Genomic DNA, 10,199 nt, shown 5'->3' with positions numbered 1-10,199 from the left:
TCTAATAGAAAATATTTAAAAATGTACAAGTCAATGGGGTACCATGTATTATGTGTATGACATATGTATGCACATATATCACACACGTATGTGTATGATATGTTTATATTAGATTGTGTCTGCTGAATTATTTGACATTTCTTTATAGTGAAAACTTTCAAAATCCTTTCTTTTAACTTTTGGAATGTTGGCTACACAACTGTTACCTACAAAGACCTTATTGTGTAATAGCATTCAAGAACTTTTTGTTCCTATTTAACTGTAACTTATTATGTACTGATCAGCCTTTCTCCCTGGACTCTCCCTGACCTGATTTACTTCAAAAGCCCTTTTCACTAAATTATTAAAGGATTTTCTCAGGGACGTTTACATTTTAGGATCAAAATCTTTAAACAGACTATTCTTTGAACAGATTTTTTAATAGCAAAATTGGCAACAGACATTTTTAATGAGGCACTACTGGAAACAACGTGGAAATGTCTTTAAGGAACAGCAATATTCAGACTTCAGTAGGTACAATAATTGACTCATTTAAAGATCAGTCATTTTTTTTTTCAGTTGCTCCAGAAAGCAGCAAAGAATTAGAGAAAGTGTAGTTTTGTTATATTATTTCTTTGTTAATTGACCACACACATTAACACTAAGTTAGAACTGAACGATGTAATTAGAGAGAAACTTCTCAAATCATGCTAGAGGGAAAGTTAAAAAAATCAAGCTCTCAAGTGACACGGATTCTGTTTTCTACCAGGGCGAGCTATTTGTTAGTGCTTGTTAATGGACTAGAATCAAGAATCTGGGAAGCTTTAAAAAAAAGTCTTCTAAAAGAGAGAAGACCCAGACTGAAAGATTTTTTTTTATAGGACACAAGAGAAACAGTGGCAAAGCAATCTGATTACACTTTAAGTGAAAGGTGTATAATTTCTAAGAATAATGTAAATACTTATTCCTATACCTGCAGCGATGTGTAGCTTTGACCCATCATCTGAGAAGCTTTTTTTCTTCAGCAAATGGAGACCATCACAGAAAACCACAAGTGAACATAATATGGAGATTAACAGACTTTGGGGTGTCAAGTGCAATTGGATACATCTACATCATAGCTCCTGCATCTATAGATCAGGAAATATGGCTAAAGAGGGGATGAAAATGTTGTAAGAGTCAGAATACCAGGCAGTTTGCTGTGACACAGTCTCTCCTAGAAATGTGTACATAGGCAAGACTGGAACAATGGTGGTATCAATAGATATGTAATGATGGAATGGGGAATTTCACAGGATCCCACCCCAAGGCCAAGAATTACAGGCAGCAAATGACTGCTGGGAGAGGGAGAATTAGCTTCCCCCAGAGATAAGCCTCCTTCTTGGTTATCCAATACAAAGTAGTCAGCCCTGAAATCATATACACAGAAACACCAAAATTGGACCCTATCAGGTTGTATTTATATATTTGTGCATGCATCAAAGTAATATGTGATTTAAGCTTTTGTAGTGTTTTTTTTCTCATTTGGGGGTGCCTTTGTATTTGGGTCCTAGATGCTCAAGGCTGGGATTTTCTCTTGATGGATTTTTCCTGTGACTGATATGAAATGTCCTCCATTGTCTCTATTGATTCATCTTAGTTTGAAGTCTATTTTGTTAGATATTAAGATAGTTACACAAGCTATTTTTTAGATCAATTTGATTGGAAAAAACTTCCCAACCCTTTACTCTGATGTGATGTCTGTCTTTGAGGTTGAGGTGTGTGTCTGTAGGAGCCAGCCATGTTCAGCTAAATATGAACAGATCACCCAAAGGAAGTTCTTTTCTTCCAACCATTATCACCTGCCAGAGTAGGACTCAGCCATGATAAGTTGAATAGAGCCTGAGTCTCAGTAGTTTACTCTGAAGCAATACCTGTTGCTGGTAGGGCCATAAACTGAGATTACCCGAGCACCACCCAAGAACAGACCAGCCAAAGGAAATGCTTAACGTTACAAACACTGTAAATAGGATCACTTGCCAGCACACACTCACCAGGACAGCCCTAGACAAATGTCAGCCAATCAAGGGTCCTGAACCTCAGAAACCCCTCACCCCCACCTTTGCTACTATAAAAACCCAACTCTAACTGAGCTCGGGGCTCTCTATTCCAATACATTGGACATGCAAAGAGACTACGTTTGGAAACTTGCATAAAATAAAGGTTCTTTGCTTTTACATATGGGATTTGGTCTCCTTGTTGGCTATTGGGGGACTTCAGGGATTTGGGCATAACACCCCTCACTGACTGCCACACGTGGGAGAGTGGGTCCTCCACCTTGCCTAGGCAGCACAATAGAGCTGAGCCTGTTCACAATGGCACAGGTGAGCCAGCTTTGAGGGTATGAGGTTGGTAGAGGTGGCCCCACTACGCGTCTGCCATGCAGCAGCGTGGGCAAGGAAGAGATGACCCCCTTTCTCTCTTGCCTCTTGCCAGCTGCAGAATGTAGGAGAGCTGGTCCCCAGGTCACGAGAGTAGAAGAGCTGGTCCTGCGCTTTACCAGCTTCAGCACTTGGAAGGGCGGGCCCTGCACCTCACTAGGGCAGCATAGCAGAGCTGACCCTGTTGGTGGGGGTTGGTGAGCTGACCTTGAGGCTGTGAGAGTGGAAGAGTTGGCCCTTCCCCACTATTCTGCCATGTGGTAGCAAATGCAAGGGAAAGGTGCCTTCTGCACCTGCAGTAGGCAAGAGAGCTGACTCTCCCCTTACCAGTTATAGAACTTGGGAAAGTCGGCCCTGTACCTCACCTGGGCAACACAGTAGAGCCGGCCCTGGTGGTAGAGGTCTGGGTGAGGTGGCCCTGAGCATATGAAAGCAGGTGAAACGACCCTGCCCCTTGTTCCTTGCTGTATTGGGTGAAGTAGCTGGGGTAGTGCTGGAGAACTCACCCTGGTGGGCTGACCAACCCTGCAGCAGCCCAGGCCCAGAACAAGGGCTATGGGTCCACCCCAACATCCATTGCATCTGTGATCTGCTGGAGAGCATGAAGGAGCTAGTCCTGCAGAGCGAAAGCTGCAGGATCTCCACGATACAGGTCAACAACACAATATCCAAGAGGAGTTTTAGCGAGGGCCCAGCATAGATAGTGTGGCAGAAATCAGACTAATGCTTCTTTGTAATGAACACCTGAAAGTAAAGATATATGGACAAAACAGTGTACTGGGCAACTCACTGTGTCACACTACAGCTTCCATGATGAGGTTTTTTTTTTTTCATTTTTTTCCCTTTTTCTTCTCTCTTAATTTTATTTTTGTGTGGGGAGGTTACAAGGGTAGAGGATGGACACAAAGGGACAGGGAGATGAATGGGATCAAGATGCATGATGTGAAAGCCACAGAGAATGAATAAAAAAGTTGAAAAAAACAAGAATAATAATAAAAAGTAATAAAATGAAAATCAAAACAAACTAATTGAAAAACGGAATAATATTCCAAAACAAAGCAAAAAAAATGAATAAAAATAGGGTCTGCTTTGTGTTGATCAACTACTCCCTGGGCATGAGTGTGGTTGATATAACCAATGGCACTCAAATGGAGAAAAGTGATTTTCCCTTTCCCAGAAGGTATCAACTACAAATAGTTTCTTGGTGTCCACTTAACTTTCCCAGAGCTGGGATTTTGTCAGGTTTGAACCGGTGCAGCTGTTTGCACATGGTGTCATATTCTCTGTGAGTTTTTGTGTATATCAGTTCTGTTGTGTCCTTGGGGTTACCCACCACCTCTGGCTCTTAGAAATTTTCTGCCTCCTCTGCATTATAGATCCCTGTGACTTGAGGGGAGGGGTGTGACAAGCACATACCATTAAGGGCTGACCACTCCAAAGCATCTCATTCTCCAAGTTTCCAAGTTGTGGGTCTCTGTGTTAATTCCCATTTACTGCACAGTGAGGGTTCTCTGTCGAGGGCCAATGACTCATGAAGATTAGACACCTATCAGCGAACTAATTTCAGTGCCTAGTGTCAAATATAGAAAACAATCAGAGAAAGAAAGTGTAATGACATTGATTTGGCAGTAATATTATAATAAGAGTGTGCATGCTATGGTAAGCTGAAAATATATGAAAAGGTTGAGGCAAAGACACTCTTTAAAACAAATGTGGGGATTATAATACTTATGTTGAAACAAAAATTTATGGTCACAGTGATTAAAGACAACAACCATATGATTAGGTTGAACAGACAGCTGCTGAGCATATTTTCTTGCGCATCTACTTTTCATGTATTTTAGTGTGTGTGCAAAATTTTTAATGTCAGTTGTATTTGGAAGAGTTATCAAGAATCACCTGTAAAACACTTCAAACCCTTTCCTTTGATACTCTTTGTTTTTTTGTTCTGTTAGGGTTGCTGTGGCTACTTTGTTTCTGAAAACATTGGCATTTCTCTCTCAGTCTCTTCATCTCATCGAAGTTATTCTCTGAAAATTTGATTTATCAACCCTCACATACTTAGGTTTTTGTTGCCTATCATTGATGAGATGAACCTGGCTTTTGTACTCTTTGTCCATATGGCCTGGTCCAATGAGGAATCAGCATTTGGCAGAAGCAAGAGACAGAGTCTACAGAATATTCAATTCGTTTGCAAAATTTTAGACAACAGACTCAGCTAATTACTCTGCTGATGGAAGTGTGAATTACTGTAGACACTACAGAAACCAGTATAGGGGTCCGTCAAACATCTGATGCTGGCGACATTATTTTGAAGTCCACTTTACTGCCTTTTTCAAATGAAGTATAGGAGAGTAATGTTGATATGAACAGCATGGAGACAGATCTTTAGTTCTGTTTCCTCACAGACATATTGACATCTCTTTTTTTTTCCTGAAGTGATTTTCTCTCTGTGTTTATGCATGTAGGGATTTGGTGTCGTGTTATCACAACTTATTTTGTATTATTGTTTTCTATTATGATTAAAGATATAAAAATAAACTACAATTTCCAACCCAGAAGAAACACTTTACCTGAAACAAGCATATGGTACACTCTTGGAAATATATAAAAAGGCTTTATCAGTATATCACAGAGATTTCTTCTCATCCATATTTATTGAGACACTGTTCACAGTGGTGAAGTCATTGAATCAGCCTATAATCTATCAACTGATTAATAGATAAAAATGGTGTTTTATATGGAGGCTTATTGGAAGCTTATTAATGGAGATTGATTTAGCCATAAAGAAGAACAAAATACTTTCATTTTCAGGAAAGGGAATGGAATTGGAGATTATCATATTTAACAAAATAAGCCAAATGCAGAAAGATAAATATCATGTTTTCTCTCACATGTGGAAACAAAAGAGTAAGCGAACAGCCTACATAATGGAGAACCTGCTAGTTGTATATCTAGAATATATAAGGAGCTCAAAAATCAAACGCATAAATACCCCTGAGATAATGTAGCCAGTAAATGAGAAATGAAATAAGCTGTATTTCACATATATTTACATATATACATATATGATGTGAAAATCAAATGGGGCATATTTGGAAAGAGGAATGGGAGTGAGTGGATATGGTCAAAATATTTGCTATATGTAAAAAAATGTCATTAGGGTACATATAATGATTACTTTGAATATATACAGATAAAAATTTAAAAATATTTTATATATCCAAATATATATTTTACAAATAAACTTTAAGAGGCCAAAAATACTGTGGTATTTTATCTTACCTAGAAAATTATGTTTCGCATCTCTTTCTTTATGTAGAACAATGTAATTAAAATGTCAAATGAATGCATATTAATTGTACATCTTAATGGATTAAATGTAATATTTCCATACATCCATCAAGCATGCACTGATTAAATCCAGCTATAGTACTCTTTTTAATCACTCGTAATCAAGATTCTACTGTCAGGTAGAACTTTTTATTTTCAGGTATGAGGAAGCACATATAGGACTTGTCTTTCTGATCCTCAGTTTTGTACTTAATAAAATATTTCACTCTCTTTGCTGCTAATTATAGGAGATCAAGTTTTATGACAGAATAATACTTTACCACTACATGTTCATTATATATTGTTGTATAGAATGATATCTTCTGAACATAGCTTCCATCTGCATCAGAGTAGCTGTGACTTGCATGATACCAAGGTCACCAGGCTTGCAGGACTCTCACCTGAGATGCCAGCCATTTCTGCCTGCATCTCCCAGCCAGTCCTACATAATTCTTCCCTAATTACATTTGGTCTCGTGGTCTTGGGAGGTGCTAGAGAATACAGACCGTGAATGTTTAACCAGTGGAGAAGATCTCTTAAATGTTAGAGTGAGACTTGTTGGTAGCTCAGTTGCTTTCTGGTTACCAATGCTCCACTAAGTAACCCCTCACCTATGCTAAACAAATAAGCCAAATAATCTCATTGGTTTCCCAAACTGGACCTTGGTGAAGTCATACTTAGGTCTGCCACTGGTGCCCTATCTTGGAGAGGAGACATTTGTTTGTATCTCCCCATGAAAAAGTTCATGTAACTTATGTTCTGCTGTTGATGAGCATGTAAAGTGATTCCATATGTAAGATATTGTCAGTACTGTTAGAGTAAACATGAACGTGCAGGTGTTTCTTATAAAGGGGGTTCATTTCCTTTGGGTGTATACCCAAAAGTGGGATAGTTAAGAAGTGGAAATTTAATTAATTCTATTGTTAGTTTCTTTTCCAAAAAAGTGACACTCTGTTTTCCACACTTAGTTTGCTTTCCTTTCGAAAGCATGCAAGGCCCCCCTTTCTTTCCCAACATTCTTGCTAACACATCTTATCTTTTACCTTTTTTTAAATTTTTTTTATTGAGAAAAAGAAAAAAAAAGTTTCCGCCTCCTCCCAGCCTCCCATTTCCCTCCCCCTCCTCCCACCCTTCTCCCCCCCACTCCTCTCCCCCTCCCTCTCCAGTCCAAAGAGCAGTCAGGGTTCCCTGCCCAGTGGAAAGTCCAAGGTCCTCCCCCCTCCATCCATGTCTAGGAAGGTGAGCATCCAAACTGGCTGGACTCTCTGAACATGGCGAACAATGAGGGCTGATGAGAAGCCAAGGACAATGGCATGGGGTTTTGATCGTACTTCATGTTCTTTTACCTTTTTCTAAATTAGCAATTCTAATGGGGATGAGATGATATGTTGCAGTTTTGGTTTTCTTTTCTTGATAGCCACTGATATTGAGCATTTAAAAATTTTATTTGTTGGTTGTTTATATGTCTTCTTTTTAGAAATGTTTATTCAAATTATCTGCCCGTGTAAAAAAATAGGTTACTTCATATTGTTGAGCTTTTTTTTATGAATTATTGATACATTACTGATATGTTACTGACATCAATCCTCTGTCACGTGGATGACTGACAAATATTTTCTTCCATTCTGAAGATCGCATCTTCTTTTTGTTGTTTCCTTTGCTGAGTAGACACTGTTTGGTTTGATGTAATGTTATTTATCAATTCCTGGTTTTGTATCCTGTGTGTTTTGGGTTTTATCATTACCTATCCAATATCTTGAAATGTTTTCTCTGTAACATAAATATAAGACTTAAAATTATATGAAAAAACCAAGTGCATCCATGATCCAATTACCCCTTCCTATCACATTCACCTGGGGCCAAGCCCACAGCATTTATTGACTCTCTTTGTGGAATATTACTTATTCAAGTTGCAGTAGTAGTCTTATGAAGGCTGTGCGAAGGAGTGCCTCTATTGTGACCTAACCTCCAAGCCATTGTGCTGGCTGCCCATGTATTTTCTCCTTTGGGAGATACCCAAAAGATGTTGCAACGAATAAGACCCTTACATTATCAAAATAAAAAAATATTTTTTTAGCTGAAAAGTATCCCTATTGTAGCCAATTTCTTCTTGGTAGTACATAGATGAGATGTTTTACTCTCTCAAGTAGTAACATTTAAGATTTGAAATTAAGTTATTTTAATCATATTGCTTAATATATATTTTGATATTTTATTTGTCATTATTGTATGTGCTGGCAAACAAGTGAAAGTTGGAGAACAATTTCTTTTTCTCTTACCTTTCACCCTAGGATTGAAGAATCAAACTCAAGTCTTCAAATTTGTAGAACAAGTGCTCTCATCCATGGATTAATGCCATTGGCCACACTTTACTTATTTTTATATTGTCTATTTCCTAACAATTAATTAAGACATTATTCATTTAAATCATTTTATCTTTAAATCTTTTTGTTTTGGACACAGGTTCTCAGTATGGCTGTCCTGAAACTCACTTTGTACTCCAGGCTGGCCTTGAATTCAGAGATCCACGTGTCTCTGTCTCCAGATAGGTGAAATTAAAGACACGCACCACTATGACAAGCCTTTATTCTTTTATCTTAATGGTAAAGAATGATTTGTGAGCAAATGGCTGGAACTAGAAAAAAATCATCCGGAATGAGGTAACCCAGACTCAGAAAGTCCAGCACAGTATGTACTCACTCATAAATGGATACTAGATGTAAATAAAGCAAAGGACAACCAGACTACAATTCACACAACTCCAGAGAAAACAGGTAACAAGGAGGACCCTAAGAGGGACTTATGGATCACCCTGGGAGGGGGAAATAGATGAGATCTCCTGGGTAGACTGGGGGCAGGGAACAGTAGAGGGGAAGGGATGGGGAATGAGAACATGAGGGAACAAGATGATTGAGTTGGGGGAGGGACACAGTGGGAGAGCCATGAAAAAGAGATCTTGATAGAGGGAGCCATTAGGAGGTTAGGAAGAAACCTGGTGCTAGGGAAATTCCCTGAACCCCCTTGACTCCAGCTAAGACTCCTAGCAATAGTGGAGAGGGATCCTGAACTGGCCTTCCCCTGTAACCAGATTGGTGAATACTCCACCTATCATCATAGAGCCTTCAGCCAGTAAGTGATGGAAGCAGATCCAGAGACCTACAGCCAAGTACCAGGCTGAGCTGGAGGAGGGATTATATGAGCCGGGTGTGGTGAGGTCACGATCATGACTGGATTCTACAGAGACAGCTGAGCCAAGATCATGGCAACTCACAAACTCTAGACAGACAACTGTGGAGCCTGCCTGAGACCCAACACTTGTCTGGCAATGCTTGGTCTGTTTGAGGGACCTCTGGCCGTGAGACCAGAATCTATTCCTGGTGTGTGAGCTGGCTTTTGGTGTGATGGCTTGTGCAGCCTTGATGCAGTGGGAGGGGCTTGGTCCTACATCAACTTAATGTGCTAGGCTTTGTTGACTCCCCATGGGAGACCTTACCCTTTCAGATGAATGGATGGGGGGGGGTTGGAGGGGAGGTGGGAGGATGCGGGAGTGGGAGGAGGGGTGAAAGGGAGAACTGTGGTTTTTATGTTAAAATGAATAAAAAATTAAACAAGAATGATTTATGCACCGTAGTTACAATGATAGAACTTCCCCATTTTGAATAACTATTGTAACTCGTGTGTATTGTAATTCTCCATGCTTTTTGTTTGAAGAATTCCTTTCACATTTATTATAAAGCAAGAGCTGTGTTCTTTCAACATTTTTTTTTCAGATTCTTCACTTCAAAAGGTCAACTTGGGTTGGTACAATATTCTTGGCTCTTTAATTTTTTTTTCCCTTCAGTACTTGAAAATGTCTGGTCACTCTCTTCTGGATGATAAGGTTTCTGCTAAGAAATCTTGTATCAGACAAAATGATCTTTAAGTGCTTGATTATAAGATGCCTTGCAGGTAGCCATGGTTGAGTTAAATCTGCCTGGTCACTTTTGACCTTTCTGTATGTTTGCATCCTTCTGACATTTGGGGAGTTTTGTTAGTTTTCTTTGAGTAACTTTTCTACTCTCAAGTCTCTTTCCAAATCCAAATACTGGCTTTTTCCTTCTGTTCCAAAGTGTCTCATAGTTTAATCACTTTTCATCTCTTTTTTTTTTTTGGTTTGTTTTCTCCTTTGCATACTTGCAAGTTCACCAGTTTTCCCCTCTAATCAGCCCTGATGTTACTGCCCTTCGTTCTGTTTTAATTTCACTGAGTATGTTTTTTGGCTCACACATTTCTATGAGTGTTTTCTTCTGTTTTTTTTTATTATTATTACTGCTACCTCTTTGTTAAGTTTTTCTCTTAGAGTACTGAATAACATTTTCTGGGTTTTCTTGAAACTCATGAAGACAGCGGTTTGAAATGTGAGGATTCTTCCATGCTGAACACTGGCTAGTCGTTTCTTGTCATCTTTTTTTCACTGTTTAATGAGAT

The sequence above is a fragment of the Microtus pennsylvanicus genome, chromosome X (genome assembly GCF_037038515.1).
Source record: "Microtus pennsylvanicus isolate mMicPen1 chromosome X, mMicPen1.hap1, whole genome shotgun sequence".
Lineage (NCBI taxonomy): Eukaryota > Metazoa > Chordata > Mammalia > Rodentia > Cricetidae > Microtus > Microtus pennsylvanicus.
Note: the sequence above shows the minus strand (reverse complement) of the source record.